Consider the following 20,523-nt stretch of genomic DNA (forward strand, 5'->3'; position numbering starts at 1 on the left):
GGGTTTTTATTCTGTGCAACCAGGCGACACAGGAGTGCTCCTTCCGGGTCCATTAAAATCCCTCTGGACTGCTGCCAGCCCAATCAAGGATCGTCCCCTGAGGTCACTCCTCCCCTTCCTGATAGACCTATCCTGCTGACCGACTCAGTGTAGAAGCCCTCCCACAATTAGTGAGCTGGAGCATGGCAATGGTTTTTCACCAGCAGCTCGCCTGTGGCATTGAAATTAAACCCTAATTTTGGCAGAGGGTTTCACAATAGCATGAAATGGGGGAGATGGTAGTGCAGTGGTAACATCACTGGACCAGAGGCCCAGGTTAATGGGCTGATGACATGGGCTCAAATCCCACCATGGCAGCTGGTAACATTTGAATTTAATTAGTAAGTCTGAAATATAAAGCTAGTCCCAATAATGGTGACCATGAAACTATCATTGATTGTCATAAAAACCCACCTGATTTGCTAATGTCCTGCAAGGAAGGAAATCTGCCATCCTTACCTGGTCTGGCCTACATGTGACTCCAGCCCCATAGCAATGTGGTCGACTTTTAACTGACCTCTGAACTGGTTGAGTAAGCCACTCAGTTTGAGGGCAATTAGGAATGGGCAATAAATGCTGGCCTTGCCAGCAACACCCAGATCACATGAAAGAATTAATTTAAGAAAAAAATGATGGGTGTCGCAGTTGCCTGGCAAATTCCATGCCCATTTTGGACAATTCAAATTTCTGGGCCAGCGTTTAGTAGGAATAGAAATGCCTGTTTTTTTTAAATTCAAGATCACATTGAAAAAGTATTTTTAAAAAATGGAGGTTCTCAGTCTCAGTTCATTGTGTTATATCTGATTCATCTGTGTTTTTACCGGTCTTTGAGTCGACCCTAGCTGCTTCCCATATTTCCTTGCAGACTTTCCTCAGCCAGTTGAATATTAGGTATTAAATGCAACACCTTTCATTTATCCATCTTTCTTCATGGAGCCCTCTTGTAAATGTTGTCTAGGTCTTTTCATCAGATCCTTTGACTGAACTCTCTCCTGCTATGGTGTTAATCAACATGCACTACCAACATAATAAAATAAAAGAAATGCACGTTTTTGCCCTTTTAAAAAATCTTGGCACTGTAGTTTCCTGTTGTATAAATATTCCTAGTCAAAAGAAACTTGCACTAACATTTTTCTCCTCGATCTTCACCACCCTGAAGCTTATGACACAGACTAGGAAAAGATTCCAAAGACACTGGGAGTACTTAGCTACTTTATCAAAGTTCTCATAATCCTTCACATATGAATATAGTCAATGGGATGTCAACAGGCTATCTGCTCTAGGCGGCATCCTAACTGAGCATGATCCACAGTTCAAGCCTGATGTCTACACAATAGTATATTGTAGCAGATGTTGTTCAACAGCAATCAGAAGCAAGAATGGTCGGCTTGATTCTCCCTTGCCCAGGCTGAGAACATTGAGGCCGATTGTAGCACCAAATAACTATCTCAGCTGAAGTCAGTTAACTTAAATCACCACAGGGATTGTACCTGAAACTTGTCTGTTTGTCGGGCTCAGAACCACACAATGCCTTCAGCATTTTGTTACACAGCAAAAAAAAAAGCTTCCTGAAAATAGCAGTTAAGGTAAACAAACAAACCATAAAGCCTTCAATGCATGTTGTGGGGCAAACAGATCTGTAAGTTTTACTTATTTAAAATGCTTTGTCTAAAGCTTGGGATGCAGCCACACCTGCCACATTCTCCAATTGTTGCCACTAGGTAGCAGCTGGGAACTCAATAAGCTTGCAATCATATCACTGGGCAAAGATGAGTGGCAGGTCAGATGATTGGTCAGAATATAAAGAAGAATGACTAAAAGGTTAACCAGGAGAAAGAAATAAGAATATGAGAGGAAGCTAGCTAGAAATGTGAAAATGGATAGCAAGAGTTTCTACAGGTATTTAAAAAGGAAAAGAGTAAGTAAAGTGAGTGTTGGTCCTCTAGAGAGTGACAATGGGGAGTTAATAGTGGATAATAAAGAAATGGCAGATGAAATGAACAAATGTTTTGCTTTTGTCTTCACTTTAGAAGATACAAAAATATTCCAGTAATAGCTGTAAATCAGGAGGTGGAAGGGAAAGGGGAAATTGGTGAAATTATAATCATGAGGGAAGCAGTACTGAGCAAACTGATGGAGCTGGGGGCTGACAAGTTTCCGGGTCCTGTTGGACTTCATCCCAGGGTCTTAAAAGAGTTGGCTAATGAAGTAGTAGATGCATTGGTGTTCATTTTCCAAAATTCCCTAAATTCTGGAAAGGTTCCATCAGATTGGAAAGCAGCAAATATAATCCCACTCTTTTCAAGAAGGGAGGGAGGCTGAAAACAGGAAACTAGAAGCCAGTTAGCTTGACGTCTGTTGTGGAGAAGGTGTTAAAACTGATTATTAAGGAAGTCATAGCTGGGCACTTAGAGAAACTCAAGGTAATTGGGAAGAGACAGCATGGTTTTATGAAACTGAAATCATGTTTAACCAATTTAATGGAGTTCTTTGAAGGAATAACATGCGCTGTGGATAAAGGGGAGCTTGTAGATGTACTGTACTTGGATTTCCAGAAGGAATTTGATAAGGTGCCATATCAAAGGTTATTGAGAAAAATAAGAGCTCATGGTGTAGGGTGTAACGTATTAGCATGGATAGAAGATTGGCTGGCTGGCAGGAAATAGAGAGTATGCATAAATGGCTCTTTTTCTGATTGGCAGGATGTAACAAGTGGAGTCCCACAGGGGTCTGTCCTGGATCCTCAACTTTTTACAATTTATATCAATAACTTAGATGAGAGGAGTGAAAGCATGGTAGCTAAATTTGAGATGACACAAAGATAGGCAGGAAAGTATATTGTGAAAGGATGTAAGGAGCTTGCAGATGGTTATAGATAGGTTGAGTGAGTGGGCAAAAATCTGGCAGGTGGAGTATAATGTAGGAAAATGTGAAGGTGTTCACGTTGGCAGGAAGAATAAAAAACAGAGTATTACTTATATGGTGAATGGCTGCTGAATTCCGAGGTGCAGAGGGATCTAGGTGTTCTAGTGCATGAGTTACAAATAGTTAGCATGCAGGTACAGCAAGTAATTAAGAAGGCTAATGGAATAATATCCTTTATTACGCGAGGAATTGATCATAAAAGTAAGGATGTTATGCTTCAGTTATACAGGGCATTGGTGAGACCACATCTTGAATATTGTGTGCAATTCTCGTCTCCTTATTTAAGGAAGCTTGTAAATGCATTGGAAGCAATTTAGAGGAGGTTTACTAGATTGTTACCTGGAATGAGCAGGTTGTCTTATGAGGAAAGGTTGGCAGACTGGGCTTGTTTCCATTGGAGTTTTAAAAAGTGAGGGTTGACTTGATTGAAGTACATAAGACCCTGAACGGTATTGACAGGTTGGACGTGGAAAGGATGGGCAGAATTTTCCGCTTGGTGGGTGGGCAGGCCCGATCGACTCGGCGGTGGGCGGGCAGCTGATTGCTGCTGCAAAACGGGCCGCGTTGCTATTTTCCACAGGCGGGCCAATTAAGGCCCACCCAGCGGGTTAGCAACTCCTGTGGAGAACGGAAAAATAGTCGCGTGGTGGGCAGCCTCAGACTGCCGGTTCCAATGGGGAGCCGACAGCCTATTTAAAGAGTGGCCAGGCAACCTGCTTGAGGCAGTGCACCATGGCCACTTGGGGAGCAAGGAAGGGAGCTCTGTATGCAGAAGAGCATGAGCAGGAGGAGGGGGGGTGGGCTGCAGGAGAGGCCAGCGGGGGGCCACTGTGGCCCTCGATTCTCCGATGCATGCCTTGCTGTCCTCCTCAAAGAGGTTTCCAGGCACTTGTTGTATCCGGAGGATGGGAGGAGGAGGGCAACCCATACTACCACGACCAGAGAGATGCGATATGGGGGGTACTGGAGTGTGCCCCCTGAGCGGTCAAGGCAACGGAAGCACATCTTGAGAAGACCGATGGTTCTCTCCACCACAGCCCTTGTGGTGCCCTGGCTCTTATTGTACCGCTGCTCAGCTTCTTTTCTTGGATGGTGGAGAGGTGTCATGAGCCACCTTGGGAGGGGTTAGCCCTTGTCACCCAGCAGCCAACCATCCAGCCGAGCCGGAGCACTGAAGAGCTCCGGCACCTGGGAGTGTCTGAGGATGTAGGCGTCGTGGGAGCTGCCTGGGTACCTTGCCCAGACTTGTAAAATCTACATCCTGTGATCACACACTATCTGCACATTCATGGAGTGGAAGCCCTTCCTGTTGATGAAGGCACCGGGCTCACCTGCTGGCACCTAGATGGTCACATGTGTACAGTCTATTGCACCCTGGACACGGGGGAAGCCAGCAATGGTCGCGAAGCCTCTGGCTTACTGTGTCTGACTTGCCTGGTCGCAGTGGAAGTGAATGAAGGTCACTACCCGTCTGATCAGAGCGTCTGTAATCTGCTTGACACAAGTGTGGTCAGCTGATTGGGAGACACCGCAAAGATCACCCACCGAGCCCTGGAAGGAGCCAGAGGCATAGAAGTGGAGGGCAACTGTGAGCTTCAGAGCCGCTGGCATGGGGTGTCCACCCACACAGTTAGGGGAGATTTCAGGGCCAATCATCTGACAGACATAGTTGACTGTCTCCCTTGAGAGTCGGAGCCTCCTTCAGTCATATTGAGGTAGCTGCTTTGCCGCCTGTATACCCTGGCAGCAGGATAGTCTTCTGCGTCCCGTTGCAACTTGGACAACCACTTGGCCCTGCGCCCCTTGTGCTTGCGCCTGGCCTCCCAAAGGTGGCTCCCCTGGAGGCTGATTGTCCAGTCCTGGCCTCCTCCTTATTCTATCCGTCCCTTCCTTCTCAGAGGAGCTGCCTCCAGTGGAGATGTCAGAACCCATATCCCCAGGCTAAATGGAGGCCTCCGGAAAGCTGCAGGCCCGAGAAAGATTACTGTCTGCAGACTGGTTTCAAAATACACAAAAAGCTCTTGGAAATCCATGTGAACTGCTAACAATCAAACAGGCAACTTTAAAACACTTTCTGCAATTAAAACTTTGTGGAAAACATGAACAACCCCTCTGAGTCCACATATCCTGCCAGTGCATGAGTTTCATTAAAAAATCTCCTACCCGCCTGCCCGTTGGGCTTGTGCGCCAACCCGAAGGTCGCATGTTCCTCTCAAAATCCTGGACAATTGGCAAGTTAAGGGCCTTAACGAGGCCTTTCATTAATGGCGGGCGCGCGTCCCTCTGCTGTGTGTGCCCTCTGACCGAAATATCGCGATGCCGTGCGCTGATGTCAGGACGCGCGCGCGACGTAAGCGCGTGACATTTTAAGCGCTGACGTGCGGGCTCCGCCACCCGCATGTCAGCCGGAAAATTCTGCCCGATGTTTCCTCTGGTGGTTGAGCCCAGAACTAGGGGGCACTGATTTAAAATTAGGGTCTGCCTTTTTAGGACAGAAGTGAGGAGAAATATTTTCTCTCAGAGGGTTGTGCGACTTAAGAACTCTCTGCCTCTGAAGGCGATGGAGGCGGGGTTATTGAATTTTTTAAGGCAGATGTAGATAGATTCTTGTTAGACAAAGGAATCAAAGGTGATCAGTGGTAGATTGGCATATGGAATTTAAAACACAAACAGATCAGCTATGATCTTATTAATTGTCAGAGCAGGCTCGAGGGGCCTGATGGCCTACTTCTGCTCCTATTTCTTATGTTCACATGTTTGTATGTATGAACCCATCCAAATGTCCACATTCAATCAAACAAAATGAAAAACATTGAAAAGTTTTCATAAAATAAATGCTATCAAAATTCTGCATATCTTCTGTGTTTTCTGCCACAATCATGCATTTTTTTGAGCATTGGTATTTGACATGAGAAAAATGTTATATGATAAACTTATATGTGAGTTAAACAAATAGACTGTTTACTATAAAGTACTTCTGAAGATTCATGAAATCCCAGGATGAATTGGATAAACACACGAAAAAGTGTTTTCCCCTCTCTAGGACTGACATCATAGGACATATAGTGTAGTTCACAGATCCAAGTGATACCAGGTCACACTCATCTCAACAACAATGTGGATTTGTGGACATATGGGCAGAGCTCCGTTCCTAAAGCACCTGTTGTTTAATGGCGTACATTGAGCCTGGTTGCCTGTCAACATTGAAAGAGGAGCCTTGTGTCCTGATTTGCTTATGTTAAAAGAGCCCACTATCTGACCCAGGCTGGTGCTTGAGCCACCCAACCGGAGGCCCCTTTGGGGATGGTTGCTGCCAAAACACAGGTCTACCTTTGTCTATTTATGCTAAGTGGCACATGTTAATTCACCGACCCCACGTTTGTTAATGCTGAATTGAATAAAATAACATTCAGTGGCCAAAGGATAAATGGGACTCCAATCAGGAGGACCTCTTGAAAAGAATGCAGGAGTGCAGAGTTAATCTGGTTAATGTTTTATTTTCTTAGGATCAAAAGATTTAAATTGGTATTTTTGCTTATTTCTTGGCGGTGGCCTATTGTTGATTATTTCCTGCCTAGCCTCTTTTTTTTAAAAAATAGAAAAACTGCATACTGTAACTCTTCAAAGAACAACCTAAGTAATTGGTGGTTGTAACTTGGAAATCTGTCAAGACAGCAAATTACTGACAGCTACACTGCGCAGATTTAGGATGTCCAAATACTTGCAAAAAATCAATAGTTATCTTCCACAGTGGAACCCCTTAACAATTTACAGAAGACTTGCAATAGGAGAATTAAATAACATGAATAAATAATATCTTAAAACCAAACGACAGCACTATCTTTTCTATTGCAGAAACAGCACAAGCCGTGATTTGCTATGGTAGGACATCCAACGAACGTCCGGTGTTAGATTTGTCTTGCTGTTTGGATTTTAAATTTTTTAAGTAGCAAGTTGCTGAAAATATGAGCCAATAATGTCACAGCGAGGGGAAACCTAACATCTGGGACATGAGTGAACAGGTCAAGTAACTGTGTACCTCCTTAACCAATCAGACTGAATGATTGTGAAATGAACAGTGCAAGGACTGAGCAGGCAGTGTAAATGAGAATGGGTGACTCAATGTCAATCCAGATTTGGAAAGAGAAATAAAGAGAGGGAAAAGAAAGTTGGATGAAGAGCAAGAAAAAAATAACAGTTAGAAGGGAAAAGTAAAACAAAAGTTTTCATTTTAAATTTGTGATCAATTACAGTAGGTTTTGCAAAAAATACAATTTAGATTAATTTCATGTTTTAGATATTAAAAATGGAAATATTTGCATATTTATTTTAAGTCAATTACTTTTTACATTATGCGGTTCTTACATTCTGCTTGGTTAGCCATGACAGCCTTGAAATTACAGCATATGATATTATTGTATAAACATTTGTCTCAAATGCCTCTGCATTTTAGCAGTAGCATTAGCCCATTTAAAGCCTTTGTACACTAACATTCCCTGGCATAATTTCGGGCCCAATGTTACTATATTGTAGATCATGCAATTATTTTTCCATTTGCATTCATTTCTTTTAGTGAATTATGCACAGATATGTATTATCCAAATCTCCTGTGTGATAATATGCAAAGTGCTAATGCAAAGAATGTTTCTGAACTTTATTTGTCCTTTCAGAATAAGTAGTAATTACAGGACCCATATCAATAACATGTTGTAGCTTAAGTAGAAACTAATGAATTAGTAACATGCCCAGTCAGAATCTGTTTAATGAAAAATCAATACTGTTAAATGAAACGCATTTCTGATCCTGGTTTGTTATATGCAATTTGTCTCAGGTTTACTAGTTATACAGTAATATTCCCACACTATAGTACTATTCCAACCTGCATACACTTTATCTTTTCTGTCTATCCTGACCTTTTCCTTGTCCTGATGACTTACGTTGAACTGATGGGTTAAAAAAAAAGGAAAGATGATCCTGGAATGTTGTTATAGACCTTCTGGGCAGGTGACAGTAGACTGGGTAATGTTTGTGTAGATAAGAAAGCCCTGTAAAAGGACAGTTCATTGATCACCAGAGATTTCAATTACCTAAATATTGACTGGTATAAAAGCAGTTGCACTAAGGAAGGATGCATGTTTCTAGAGATAATGTGGACTTGCATCCCTTATGTAGCTTGCTGAACAGCCAAGAAGGTCAGAGGCTACACTAGACTTCATCATAGGAAATTGAGCTACTGTGGTAGATAAGGTTGAAGATACAGAGCATCAATGAACAAGGAATCAAATCACATCTGTAAAGGTCAAAACAATGGGTGAAAAGAACAATATCAAAAATAATTAATGTTATTTAAATTGATGAAAAGCTATGTTTCAATGACTCACAAAGGATTTTTAAGCAAATGCATTAATCAACGCAGTACCAGAGGAAATTAAACACATAAAAGAACTAATGTGGAGGAAAAGGTGATTAGAATTTAAAAATGTAGAAGAAATCTATAGAACGTGAAAATTAATCAAAAAAATACTTGGAGCTGCTGCAACTTCTCTTGTTCCTATTAAAGACAGCAGAGTTATAAGACCAACGTTGACTAATATAATTAGGTAGGATTGTAAGGAAGTAGAAAGAATTTAAAAGTATAATGAATCAGTAACATTCTTAAAATTAGAAAAATAAAAATATTAGTTAGGGAGATAATGGAAAGAAATATTGAACTGATAAACAAATTAAGAAGCAATAAGGGGTTTTCCCCCATTACTTTGTCTTCACTCAGCATTTTTTTCTCTTCCAATATCCTTTGTCATAATTGCCTGAAGACAGTCTCTCATTGTTGCTGCAGGTACCTTACCCCAAATGGCCTTCACTCATTTGTAGCCCTACATAATTCACTTTAAAGAAGCAAGGTCTTCACTTTAAATCCAGGTTTGCACGACCCTGGCAGGGATTATTGAATAGCCAACATAAATGGAAACCTTAGCTGACTTACCTCTCCCTAACCTGAGCTGAAGCTAATATAATGCACTTATGCCCATCGTGCCTTAGAGGACCTGAGATCAGCAAATTCAGCACAGACAAAGACAGACCTCAAAGATTTTTGAGGGTCAATTTTGACCAGCTGTCTGTTCAGGTGACGAAGAGCTCCCCATTATTTTGAAGCCTTTGCCTCATTAACATTTGATAGGCAAGTTTCAGTCTCTCAAACAGGGGTCCCAACTCACAGAATTGAAGTCCCATGATTGGGCTGTGTTGGCTGCCAACTGGGTAAGATGCTGGTGGGGGTCTTGGGGAGTGGAAGGGTTGTAGTGATGATATAGTTGTGACTGTGATGGTGTGAGTTCCTGGGTGGCAATGCCCAGGATATTTCCATGGGCCCTGAATAAGCAGCTGCTCCTCCAAAGTTCACAAAATTAATTTGACATTTACCTTTCAAGAGCCACATAGATCCCATTGCCATGGCAATGATTGGAGCCTCCATGGTGCAGGCCTGGAAAAGTTTCAACCAAAGATGACAATCGGGCTCCTATTTATGACACAGGATCATGATTTTCACATTAAAAGGAGCCCACCAACTGATGCAGCATGTTCTTTGAACACTCAGTGGTAGGCTTCTTTCAAAATGGAGCCAGGTGCACTAGTGAGGTGGTATATTGATTAGACACTGTTGCAACCCGCACTCATCACAAAGGCACATAAACTTAATCCAAGTTAACTGCAATGAGACCAAGTTTTGCATCAGAAATTTTTCCTGACATTCGGTTTTGAAGATCTATATTCCTTCTTTAATTTATGAAGTACTGGAGAGTGGAAGTTTTTCCACTTTGTACCAGATGAGATATGGCTACATAAGGTATGACTCTAACCAAAAGCACTATAGATCTTCAGCACACTGAAAATGTACTTTGTTTCATGTATAATATTATCTATCCTTAGCACACCAACATTTATGTCATTCATACTTATAGTGGAGTTCCGCAGGGGTCAGTGTTGGGACCACAACCTTTCACTTTACACATTGATGATCTAGATGAAGGAACTAAGGGCATTCTGGCTAAGTTTGCAGATGATACAAAGATAGGTGGAGGGACAGGTAGTATTGAGGAGGCGGGGAGGCTGCAGAAGGATTTAGACAGGTTAGGAGAATGGGCAAAGAAGTGGCAGATGGAATACAATGTGGGGAAGTGTGAGGTCATGCAGTTTGGTAGGAAGAATAGAGGCATAGACTATTTTCTAAATGGGGAGAGAATTCAGAAATCTGGAGTGCAAAGGGACTTGGGAGTCCTAGTCCAGGATTCTCTTAAGGTTAACTTGCAGGTTGAGTCGGTAGTTAGGAAGGCAAATGCAATGTTGGCATTTATTTCGAGAGGACTAGAATATAAAAGCAGGAATGTGTTGCTGAGGCTTTATAAGGCTCTGGTCAGACCACATTTAGAATATTGTGAGCAATTTTGGGCCCTGTATCTCAGGAAGGATGTGCTGGCCCTGGAGAGGATCCAGAGGAGGCTCACGAGAATGATCCCAAGAATGAAAGGCTTAACATATGAGGAACGTTTGAGGATTCTGGGTCTATACTCGATGGAGTTTAGAAGGATGAGGGGGGATCTGATTGAAACTTACAGAATACTGAAAGGCCTGGATAGAGTGGACATGGGGAAGATGTTTCCATTAGTAGGAGAGACTAGGGCCTGAGGGCACAGCCTCAGAGTAAAGGGAAGACCTTTTAGAACAGAGATGAGGAGAAACTTCTTTAGCCAGAGAGTGGTGAATCTATGGAATTCATTGCCACAGAGGGCTATGGAGGCCAGGTCATTGAGTGTATTTAAGACCGAGATAGATAGGTTCTTGATTGATAAGGTGATCAAAGGTTACGGGGAGAAGGCGGGAGAATGGGGTTGAGAAACTTATCAGCCATGATTGAATGGCGGAGACTCAATGGGCCGAATGGCCTAATTTCTGCTCCTATGTCTTATGGTCTTATGGGGTCACTATGCAATGAATTATTAAACTACAGGGAATAATGCATTCACGGGTGTTCATATGGGCCAACATTTTCCACCCATCGGGCAGGCCTCCGATCGGTGCCCCCGGTTGGGGGCGCACAGCCGTTTTAAGTGGGTGGGCCAATTAAGGCCCACCCAGCATGATGTGTGCCAGGAAGTGCTGTGCACTCCCTGTGCGGGTGGGGGGGGGATTCCCTCAGCCTGGAGTGCACTCTTTCATGCATGTGCGCGAAAGAGTGCACAGATCTCCCTAAGGCAAAGTGCTGCCTCAGAGAGATCATCTCCGATGTAAAACTTGAAGTAAGGAGGTTTGAAAAATTTCCCTGTCGTGTCCCCTCATGTAACAGTGTCACATGAATTGGGACATATCCATAACTTTTATTGAAACCTTTCGTAAAAATTTAAAGACTCTCATGAAACCTCCTCCCGCCCGTGGATGAGGTTTCATGTTTTTTCCGAGGACCGTGGGCTCCCGGCCTGCCCGCCAACCTTAAGATTGGATGGGCAGGTCCATCAATCACATTAATTGGTTTTTTAATGGCTTTAATAGGCCGTTGACAATTCGGCGGGCGCGCAGCCGATTTGGCTGTGCGCCCGCCAAACTGACAATCTAAATGATGCGGGGTGACATCAGGATGCATGCCCGTGTATCCCCGCATCACCTTACGCGCCGGCGAGCGGGCCCAGCCCCCGCCCACCAACTGGAAAAACCTGCCCGTGATGTAGCTCAAGGTGCCGAGGAACAAGATTGAAATACCCGCATTCATGTAGCTTAGGATTTTAACACTCTCTTCCCTTAAAGTCAATTGCCTAGAAAGTTTCAGCATTGCCAAGGCATGAGAGCAAATTTGCAATGTTTTATTCCTGAAGTAATTTGCACAGAATAGATTTATGGAGTTTTATTTCAAAATATCGTCACATGTGAATTTCCCCAATCATTTGTGCCACTCCCAACTTACATCTGCCATAACCCCACTTAGTTCAATGTCATTAACATAGATCTGCACTCCCTGTGCAAATGTCCAAAGAGTGTAATTATTCAGCATTTATGCTGGTTTTGAATAGGCATAAACTAAAGCCCAAGAATTTAAGTTCATGAGAATCTGAAGTTACTCTTTCTGCTTTCCTGTTTTCTCCTCACTAAGACTCATGCTGTATTTTCTACATTTTTGGATACAATCTTATGGTACCAGAATGTGTTGCAATGAAAAATGAAGAACTTCCACAATTGCATTTTCTCAAACACACTGTGCTCAATGTGTATAAACTATGTTTTCTTAGCTGAAGACTTAACTATTAATATGCATTAGGGTTGTTTACACAGACAATGAAATAAAACCACATGAAATTAGCAAACTTTTATCCAAGACCAAAACTGGATTCAGGAATCATTTGATTTGTTAGGAAATGCATCATATTTTAAATAAATGAATGGTTCGTACCTGAATAACTAGAATAATTGTTTCCTGGGTGCAGATGAAAACGTTTAGAGGTGCATGGGTTGCACACACACAATTACAATATGTCCTTAAAACTAGATATCTAGGATTTTCTCCATTGTATCCAATCAAACCACAAGCTGGATCCTTTTTAGCCCTGTACCATATTATTCTATCTGGCATACTGTGTATCAGATCTGGATGCTGGAAGATCTTATTCCCCCAAGATGATGAATCCTTACAGCTATAGATTCTACTTGTTACAAAGTTTTCTAGAGAATAGACCTTGAATTAATAATGCATCAGAGATCCCCAACTTCTTGTGTAAGTTGATGGTTGACAGTTTCGTAAGATCCCTACCCACCCTTGCCCCTTTGCTGCACAATTTGGTCTATTTTGCCAAAGCATGATGGAGAAAGACACTGGGCTCTTAACACACAGGAGGGTTCATAGTCAGGCCTGATCAGGTGCTTGCTTAGCATTCATGGATCCATACTTTTGATGGAAGTTACTGATAGTGGTTAGGAATGGGGACCATGGTTGATTTTTCTGCTCCTTAACCAAGGCAAGCAAGGGAGAGTTTGCAGTATACCTATTGCAAACCTGGCTGAAATCAGCCAACCTATCTCAGACTGGAGGTCAGATCTGGATCTTTCCTGGCCCACACAGTTTATTTTCTCACTGGAAAAACTTACTGTGGCATCGCTTCCTCCTCTCAGTTTTAAATTGCTGAAGCTGTACTATTTATGCCTAGTTCATGATTAAGATCTAGTTCTGTCATACCATGTTATTAATGTTGGCAATTTGTTTATAGAATTCAAATGGAAATTATATGTCACTAACACAATGAATGCTCATTTCCAATTAATGTGTTCATTAAGCAAAAAGTCAGACTTTGGAGGCAATGTAAACATAATGGCAAACTCTAATTAGCGTTTGCACAAGCAACTAATGTGTGCACCTGAGATCACATATAAAGCTATCAAGAAAAATAATAAAAGGCCTTTATTTTAGAAATTATTTTTATTGCTTCTATTATTTTATAGCCAATGGGGAGATCCAATGAGTTGATTCTCAATGTATTCTACATAGTGCTGGCTGTATTTACTTAGAATTCAAATGGCAGGAATATTAACCAGAAGTTCATTAATGCTTCAAGGTCCACAATTAATTAAATTAAAGCAAGGTTCTTGTTGAAGCCAGCAATTTAATTAATGATTTTGTGTCTCTATTGTTAAACTTTAGAAGGAAACCTATTTTAAATTTTTTAAATTTGTTTTTAGTTAAGTTGCAGAATCAAAGAGGTTTGTTAGCTTGATTTAATGACACATTTCCTTTGTACATTCTGCCTCAACTAAGAGGTTATGTGTCACAGGCACTGCACTTCTTCAAACTATTATCAATTACTGGTAGGTTTTATGATTGAGGGGTGGAGTGCTTTATTCTTATAACTTACTTTGCTAGAGGTATGGTGAACCTGTTTCAATTAACAGAGATAAAATCACGTTCATATAAGTGGTCCCATTTTGATTCTCTCACTGTGGGCATCTGCAGGGCAACTATGGGCAGAATTTTCCATGCCTGCTGGCGTTGGGCGTGCTTGGCAGTGTGAATGGATAATATGGCGAGATGGCCAGGAAACGGTTTCATGACATCATGAAACTAGTTTGCCTTCGTCTGCTCAGCCTGTTGATGGTGGGCCACATTCTCCACCATTGGACATCGGGAACCTCATTGTAATACATTTGCATATCATTATAAGACGAACCCGCTGAAATCATCCCCCGTCCATGTTGGATCTCCGCCCACGTGGGCGTGATTTTACGCTGGTGCAGAACACACCTTGACAAGTGTGACATGCAGAAGCTGGGCCTTACCGCCAGGTCCTTGCTCAGATCGTGGACATCCGAGGGGCAGAAGATGCTTGAGCTCAACAGCAACAGCATACTGGAGGAATGTCCATTGCATGCTGGGTGGATTCTCATCGACATGGCTCTGCAGCGAAGCAGCGCACGGAAGTTGCAAAGTCACCGTTGTGGGTCTGCTCACAATGGATGATGGTCGATGGGATAGAGAGGAAGGTCCAGCTATGTTTGGGAGAGGAAGATGTACCGGGGAGTGGGAGAGGAAAGTCTAGGGTCGACTGGGAGAGGTAAAGGTGTCAGGATGGAGTGAGGTTGGGAGGGGGGTAATGAAGGTGTAGGGGTGTAGTGAGGTTTGGAGGGTGGAATGAAAGTGTCAGGATGGGGTGAAGTTGAAGGGGTAATGAAGGTGTCGGGGGGGAGATTGGGATAGGGGAGGGAGTACGGGAGGAGGAGGGGGTAACAGAGAGGAAGACAGCAACTGGGGAGGTAGGTGTAAGGGAAGTGGAAGATGTAAGGGAAGGAGTTCGGAGACGGGGAAGGAATCCAGAAAGGGAAGGGAGTCCAAGGGGAGGAAGGAGTGCGGAGAGGGGAGGGAGTCGGAGGGGGGGGTGGAGAAAGAGTGTGAAGACGGGAGGAAGTAAGGCTGGAGGAAGAAGTAAGGTTTTTCAAGGGGTCATGAAGGGGAAGGAATTCCAATGGGGGAAGGGGTTCCAGTGGAGGAAGGGGTCCAGAAAAGTGATGTCCAGGTGAACGTGCAAGGGAGGGCTCTGATGAATCCATGACTGCCTCCTGGGGAGCGAACTGAGGGTGGGCATGGAATGAGGGAATGGTGAGAATGGCCGAGGACAGAGTGAGGCAGTAGGGTGGAGGGTGAGGGTTTGACGGTAGTGGTAGAAGGGATGGCGAGGGTGGTTGGTGGGGACTTGGAGGTAGAAACGGACCCTGGCGTGGCAAGGAGGAGATTGGTGAGGTTCATGTGGATGGAGTTGGGATTTTTGGGAAGGAAGGAAATGTGCATGTTCACCTGGGCATCTCTGAAGGAAAAGGGTTGCGGCTGGTAGGTCACGGAAAGGATGTGGAAGGTGATGCCAGGGGGGTCAACAATGACGGGGGAACAGAAGTGGGTGACTGGGGGAGGGGCAAAGGCAGGGGAGCGGACAAAAAGCTGAATCACAGCCATGCTATCTAAATCGAAAATGAAATGAGAATCGTGGTGGGCTAGATCAAGTGCTGCATGGGAGTGTGATCAGTGGGTGGGCGGAGATGCAGGTCAGCCCAGATGGGCAACTGAAAGTGAACCCCAGCATGCAGCATTGAAAATGCTCAGGACAGTGGGATGAGTGTGATCCAGGAAGGATCCAAATGCATGGGAGAGTGCTTGCACGAGGTTCCAAAGGGCCCTGCCACACACACACTTCTCCCTCCAGAATCACTCGTGGGCCAGCTGCTCCTTCTGAGGTGACAGAGGACGAGGTTGAGGGGCTCACAGGCAAAGGGGCCTTGGAGGGAGAGGACAGCCTGTGAGATTCCTGAGTGGATAACCTAGGGGTGCCCAGCTGCTGTTTCTCCTCCCTTTGCTTGCCTGGGCACCGCAGCCTGACTCCTTGAGGGGAAGGAGCACCTGGAGAGATGTCGAGCTGGGCACCCCTGGGTTATCCACTCAGTAATCTCAGAGGCTGTCCTCTCCCTCCGAGTCTCCTTTGCCTGTGAGCCCCTCAACCTCGTCTTCTGACACTGCAGAGGGAGCAGCTGACCCACGAGTGTTTCTGAGTGTGTGTGTGGCAGGGCCTTTTGGAACCTCGTGTAAGCACTCTCCCATGCACCCTCATCTCACTGTCCTGAGCATTTTCAATGCTGCCTGCTGGGGCTCACTTTCAGTTGCCCATCTGGGCTGACCTGAATCTCCACTCACCCACTGATCACACTCCCATGCAGCACTTTATCTAGCCCCGCTTTCCTCTCACGATGCCACTGCAGGAACTCACCCATGGCCCCCTGCAATGGAGTGCAGGTCTGCACACATCTCCGTGTTCTCCCGGACCAGGGTCTCCATGGCATCCGCCATCCTCCCCATGAGGATGGTCATATGCGCACATGTCGGCACCACGTCATCAGAGAGCAAGTGGACACACTCCTCCAACTCGCGTGCCACTCTACTGAAGGCTTCCAAGAGCTCTGCGTGGTGTTCCCAGGCCTTCCGCTGACTTTCCAGGATGAGTTGGAAGGCTAAATCTAGAGGCTCGTCATCTGACTCGGACCTCACAAATGCCTCTTTCCCAGCAGCCCTCTAAGTGCCAGAGAGCTCGGCCAAACCTGCCTCCTCCTGCTGCATGCATGCGTCCGTGCGATGACCGTCAGGTTGTGTACCCGAGCCTGCTCGGTCCCAGCGAGGCGTGTGCCTCTGTGCTTGTTCAGGGCGTGGGTAGGTGCTGTGATGGGTCTTCCAGGCTGCTTATTTCCAGCTCTTCAATCGAGGAGGTATCCTCTTGGCTGGAGGTGAGGGCGTGGATGGAGCTGAGGGACTGGCTGGCTGAGGGTGTTGGTTGCTTGTCAGAGCTCCCTGTAAAGATAATTAATGCATGGCAGCAGAGTCAAAAGCAGGAGTAAGAGCACTCACAGTTGTGTTGAGAGAGGGATAATGTGGTGCAGGATCCTCATGAGCGTGTTCGCCGCTAACCTCACCCTCACCGCAAGCACGGTCCACGTCCCCACCAGTCAGCACGATGGCACCCTCCTCAAAGTGAGTGAGGGGCCTAATGTGGTCCACTCCACCCCTGGTCTGGGCCCTCTTCCTGCAGATATGAGCAGGCTCCTCCTGTGTGGAAACAGATGGAGAGAGTGTGAGCAGGACGCATGGCACTGCATGGTGAGTGGAGCCATGGACGGGATGAGGACGTGAGCTCCAGAGGATATGAGTCTGATGACGATGTGAGGGTGTGTGTGAAAGTTAGTGGTGTTGTCCCTTGAGGTGTGAGATCCCTGTGGGTGTGTGATGGGTTTGTGAGTGTGTGAGTTGAGAATGATGAGAAGAGTGAATTACCCTGGTGGAATGGATGAGCCCATTCATCCTGTAGAGGCCCTGGGTGGCTGTCCTCTTTTACAGGGCATTGGCCACTGCTGCCACAGCCTTCCATGCTGGATTGGTGATTCAGCTGCCCCTCCTGTGGCCAGAGTGGGGGTAGACAACATCACGGCGGGCTTCCAAGGCATCCAAAAGGCGCTCGAGGGGCGCTTAGCTAAACCAGGGGGCTGCAGCCTTTTTGCCTTTTGTGGCCATCTTGTTTTCTGTGCAGTGGTCCTGGGCTGGAAGCACTGAGAGGTGTGCGCGTGGCTGCACTTTACACATGGCACCTGGAGTGATGAAGCGGTGAGGTGATGGCATGGCGGGCGAATGAGAGCCCGCTTGCCATCGAAACGGCGTGTTTCCTGGGAATGCATAATTAATGCGACAGGTTTGGGACGATACAGTGTGAGAAGCCGCCATTGCGGACGCCGTTTTTCCCACCCACTACCGCACTTAGTGCAAATTTGGGATGATTCTGCCCTATATGTGGTACTGTTTGTGCAGACATTCATTTCTATATCCAACACAACAACTTCTAGCGAAATGTAAATTGAAGCTGTAACTACAAAGGCCTTCACAGAGTTTTTGATGCAACAATATTCTGATAGTCCAGGTTGAAATCTATGAAATCTGATGATACAGTGGTGATTATGCATTTATTTCCTAGCAGCCCAGTCACCATTACATCTAAACCTGGTAGCCTACTGGCTGCAAAGACAGAAAATGCTAGAAATACTCAGCGAATCTGGCAGTGTCTGTGGAGAGAGAAAAACAGAGCTAATGTGCGGAATTTTCTGTGCCCATTGGTGGCAGGCGTGTTTGGCGGCATAAGTGGACAATATGGCAAGAAGGTTTGCAATCATCCACTCTGCCTATCAATGGCAGGCCGCATTTCACTCCAACGTGTTTCATAATTGTGCATATGTGACGTGCACCTGGCAAGCTGCACTTTGTTTGGGGCTTCGAGGTTTATTTGCCTACCATACTTTGGTCGGCACTCGCAGTCATCAGCGCCAGGCTTCGCAGGCAGCACCACATCACTTTTAGAAGGGCTCACAGGCAGCTCTCTACTTACCAGACCAGCCATAAGGTAGGGGTGGCTTTTCAATGGCAGCGGGGCTAGGGCTGGACTGAGAAAGTGGGGTATCCCAGGGTGTGTGTAGGGGCACAAGTTGATCTGTGCAAGTGGCCTCAAGATGATGAGGGCTGAGGAGGCAGTCTCCAGAGGAGATGAGTCCAGGTGGAGGTGTGAGGGTGTGGGTGAGAGAGTGAGTGGTGATGTCCCTTGAGCTGGCAGTGAGTGAGATACGAGTGAATGTGTGATGGGCTTGTGCATGTGTGAGTTTACAGTGATGAAATGGTTCCCTCACCCTGGCGGCATGGATGAGATCATTCATCCTCTTGCTGCATTGGATGACCAACATCTTCTGTGCAGCATTGGCACTGATCACAATTGCCATCATCTGCCAAGCTGGAGTGGTGAGATTGCTGGACTTCCTGCGGCCAGAGCTGGGGTAGGGGACATTACGGCGGGCCCCCATGTCGTCCAAAAGCTGTTCCCCAGGACGTATCACTGAATCGGGAAGCTGTAGTCCTCTTGGCTTTTGGGGTCATGTCTTCTTTTGCAGCAGTCCTGAGCTGGAAGCACTGAGAGGTGTACCTGCGGCTGCACTTCAAATTTGGCACGCGGTGTGAGGAAGCGGTGAGGCGACAGCGTGGCGGGCAAATGAGAGCCTGCCCAGCATCGAAACAGCACATTTTCCGTGATTGGGCTGATACAGCGCAAAAAGCCGCCATTCTGGCTGGCTGGTAAAACGTTCTTTTTTCCGCTTGCTTGCGCACTTAGTGCAAATCTGGGACAATTCCACCAAGTTTCTGATCGAAAACCTTTTCTCAGAACTGGCAAAGTTTAGAAATATAATAGTTTTTTAAAGAATTAATTCACGAGATGTGGGCATTGCTGGCTAGGCCAGCATTTGTTGCCCATCCCTAATTGCCCTTGAGAAAGTGGTCGTGAGCTGCCTTCTTGAACCGCTGCAGTCCATGTGGTGTAGGTGCACCCACAGTGCTGTTAGGGAGGGAGTTCCAGGATTTTGACCTAGCAACAGTGAAGGAACGGCGATATATTTCCAAGTCAGGATGGCAATTGGCTTGGAGGGGAACTTCTCTCAGCCTTCTTTTCTCCAAGGAAAACAGACCCACCTCTCTAATCTATCCTCATAGCTCCAGTTCTTTATCCCTGGAACCATTCTTGTGAATCTCCTCTGTACTCTTTCTAATGCCTTCACATCCTTCCTCAAGTATGGCGCCCAGAACTGGACGCGGTACTGGAGATGAGGCCTAATTAATGTCTTATACAAAGTCAACATGACCTCCTTACTTTTGTACTCAATACCCCTATTAATAAAGCCTAAGATACTGTATGCTTTATTAACTGCTCTCTCAACATATTCTGCCAACTTCAATGACTTATGTACACATACACTGAGGCCCCTCTGTTCTTGCACCTCCTTTAGAGTTTCTCCCTTTATTTGGTACTCTCCCTCCATATTCTTCCTGTCAAAATGAATCACCTCACATTTCTCTGCACTGAACTTCATCTGTCACTTGTATGCCCAATCCACCAACATATCTATGTCCTTTTGAAGTTCACGACTATTATCATCATGGTTGACAATGTTTCCAATCTTTGTATCATCTGCAAATTTTGAAATCATGCCCTGAACACCACAGTCTAGGTCATTAATATGTATCAGGAATTCTCCAGTCCTCTGGCTTATCACTAGTGCCTCTGCAATTTCCACTCTCACTTCCCTCAGTACCCTTGGATGCATCTCATCTGGTCCTGGTACCTTATCAATTTTAAGTAATGATAGGCTTTCTAACACCTCCTCCTTCTCAATTGTAATTTCTTCTAGTGTACCAGTTACCCCCTCTTTCACCTTGGCCTCGGTAGCATCCTCTTCTTTTGTGAAGGCAGATACAAAGTACTTGTTTAATACCTTTGCTTTTTCTCCTGTCTCCACAATCAAGTCCCCTTTTTTATCCCTAATCAGCCTTATTCTTTCTTTTACCAACCTTTTATTGTTTATATGCTTATAGAATACCTTGGAATTCCCTTTTATGTTAGTTGCCAGTCTCTTTTCATGCTCTCTCCTTGCTTTTCTTATTAATTTTTTCACTTCCCCTCTAGTCCT

This window comes from Cetorhinus maximus, chromosome 8, assembly GCF_964194155.1.
Source record: "Cetorhinus maximus chromosome 8, sCetMax3.hap1.1, whole genome shotgun sequence".
Taxonomy (NCBI): Eukaryota; Metazoa; Chordata; class Chondrichthyes; order Lamniformes; family Cetorhinidae; genus Cetorhinus; species Cetorhinus maximus.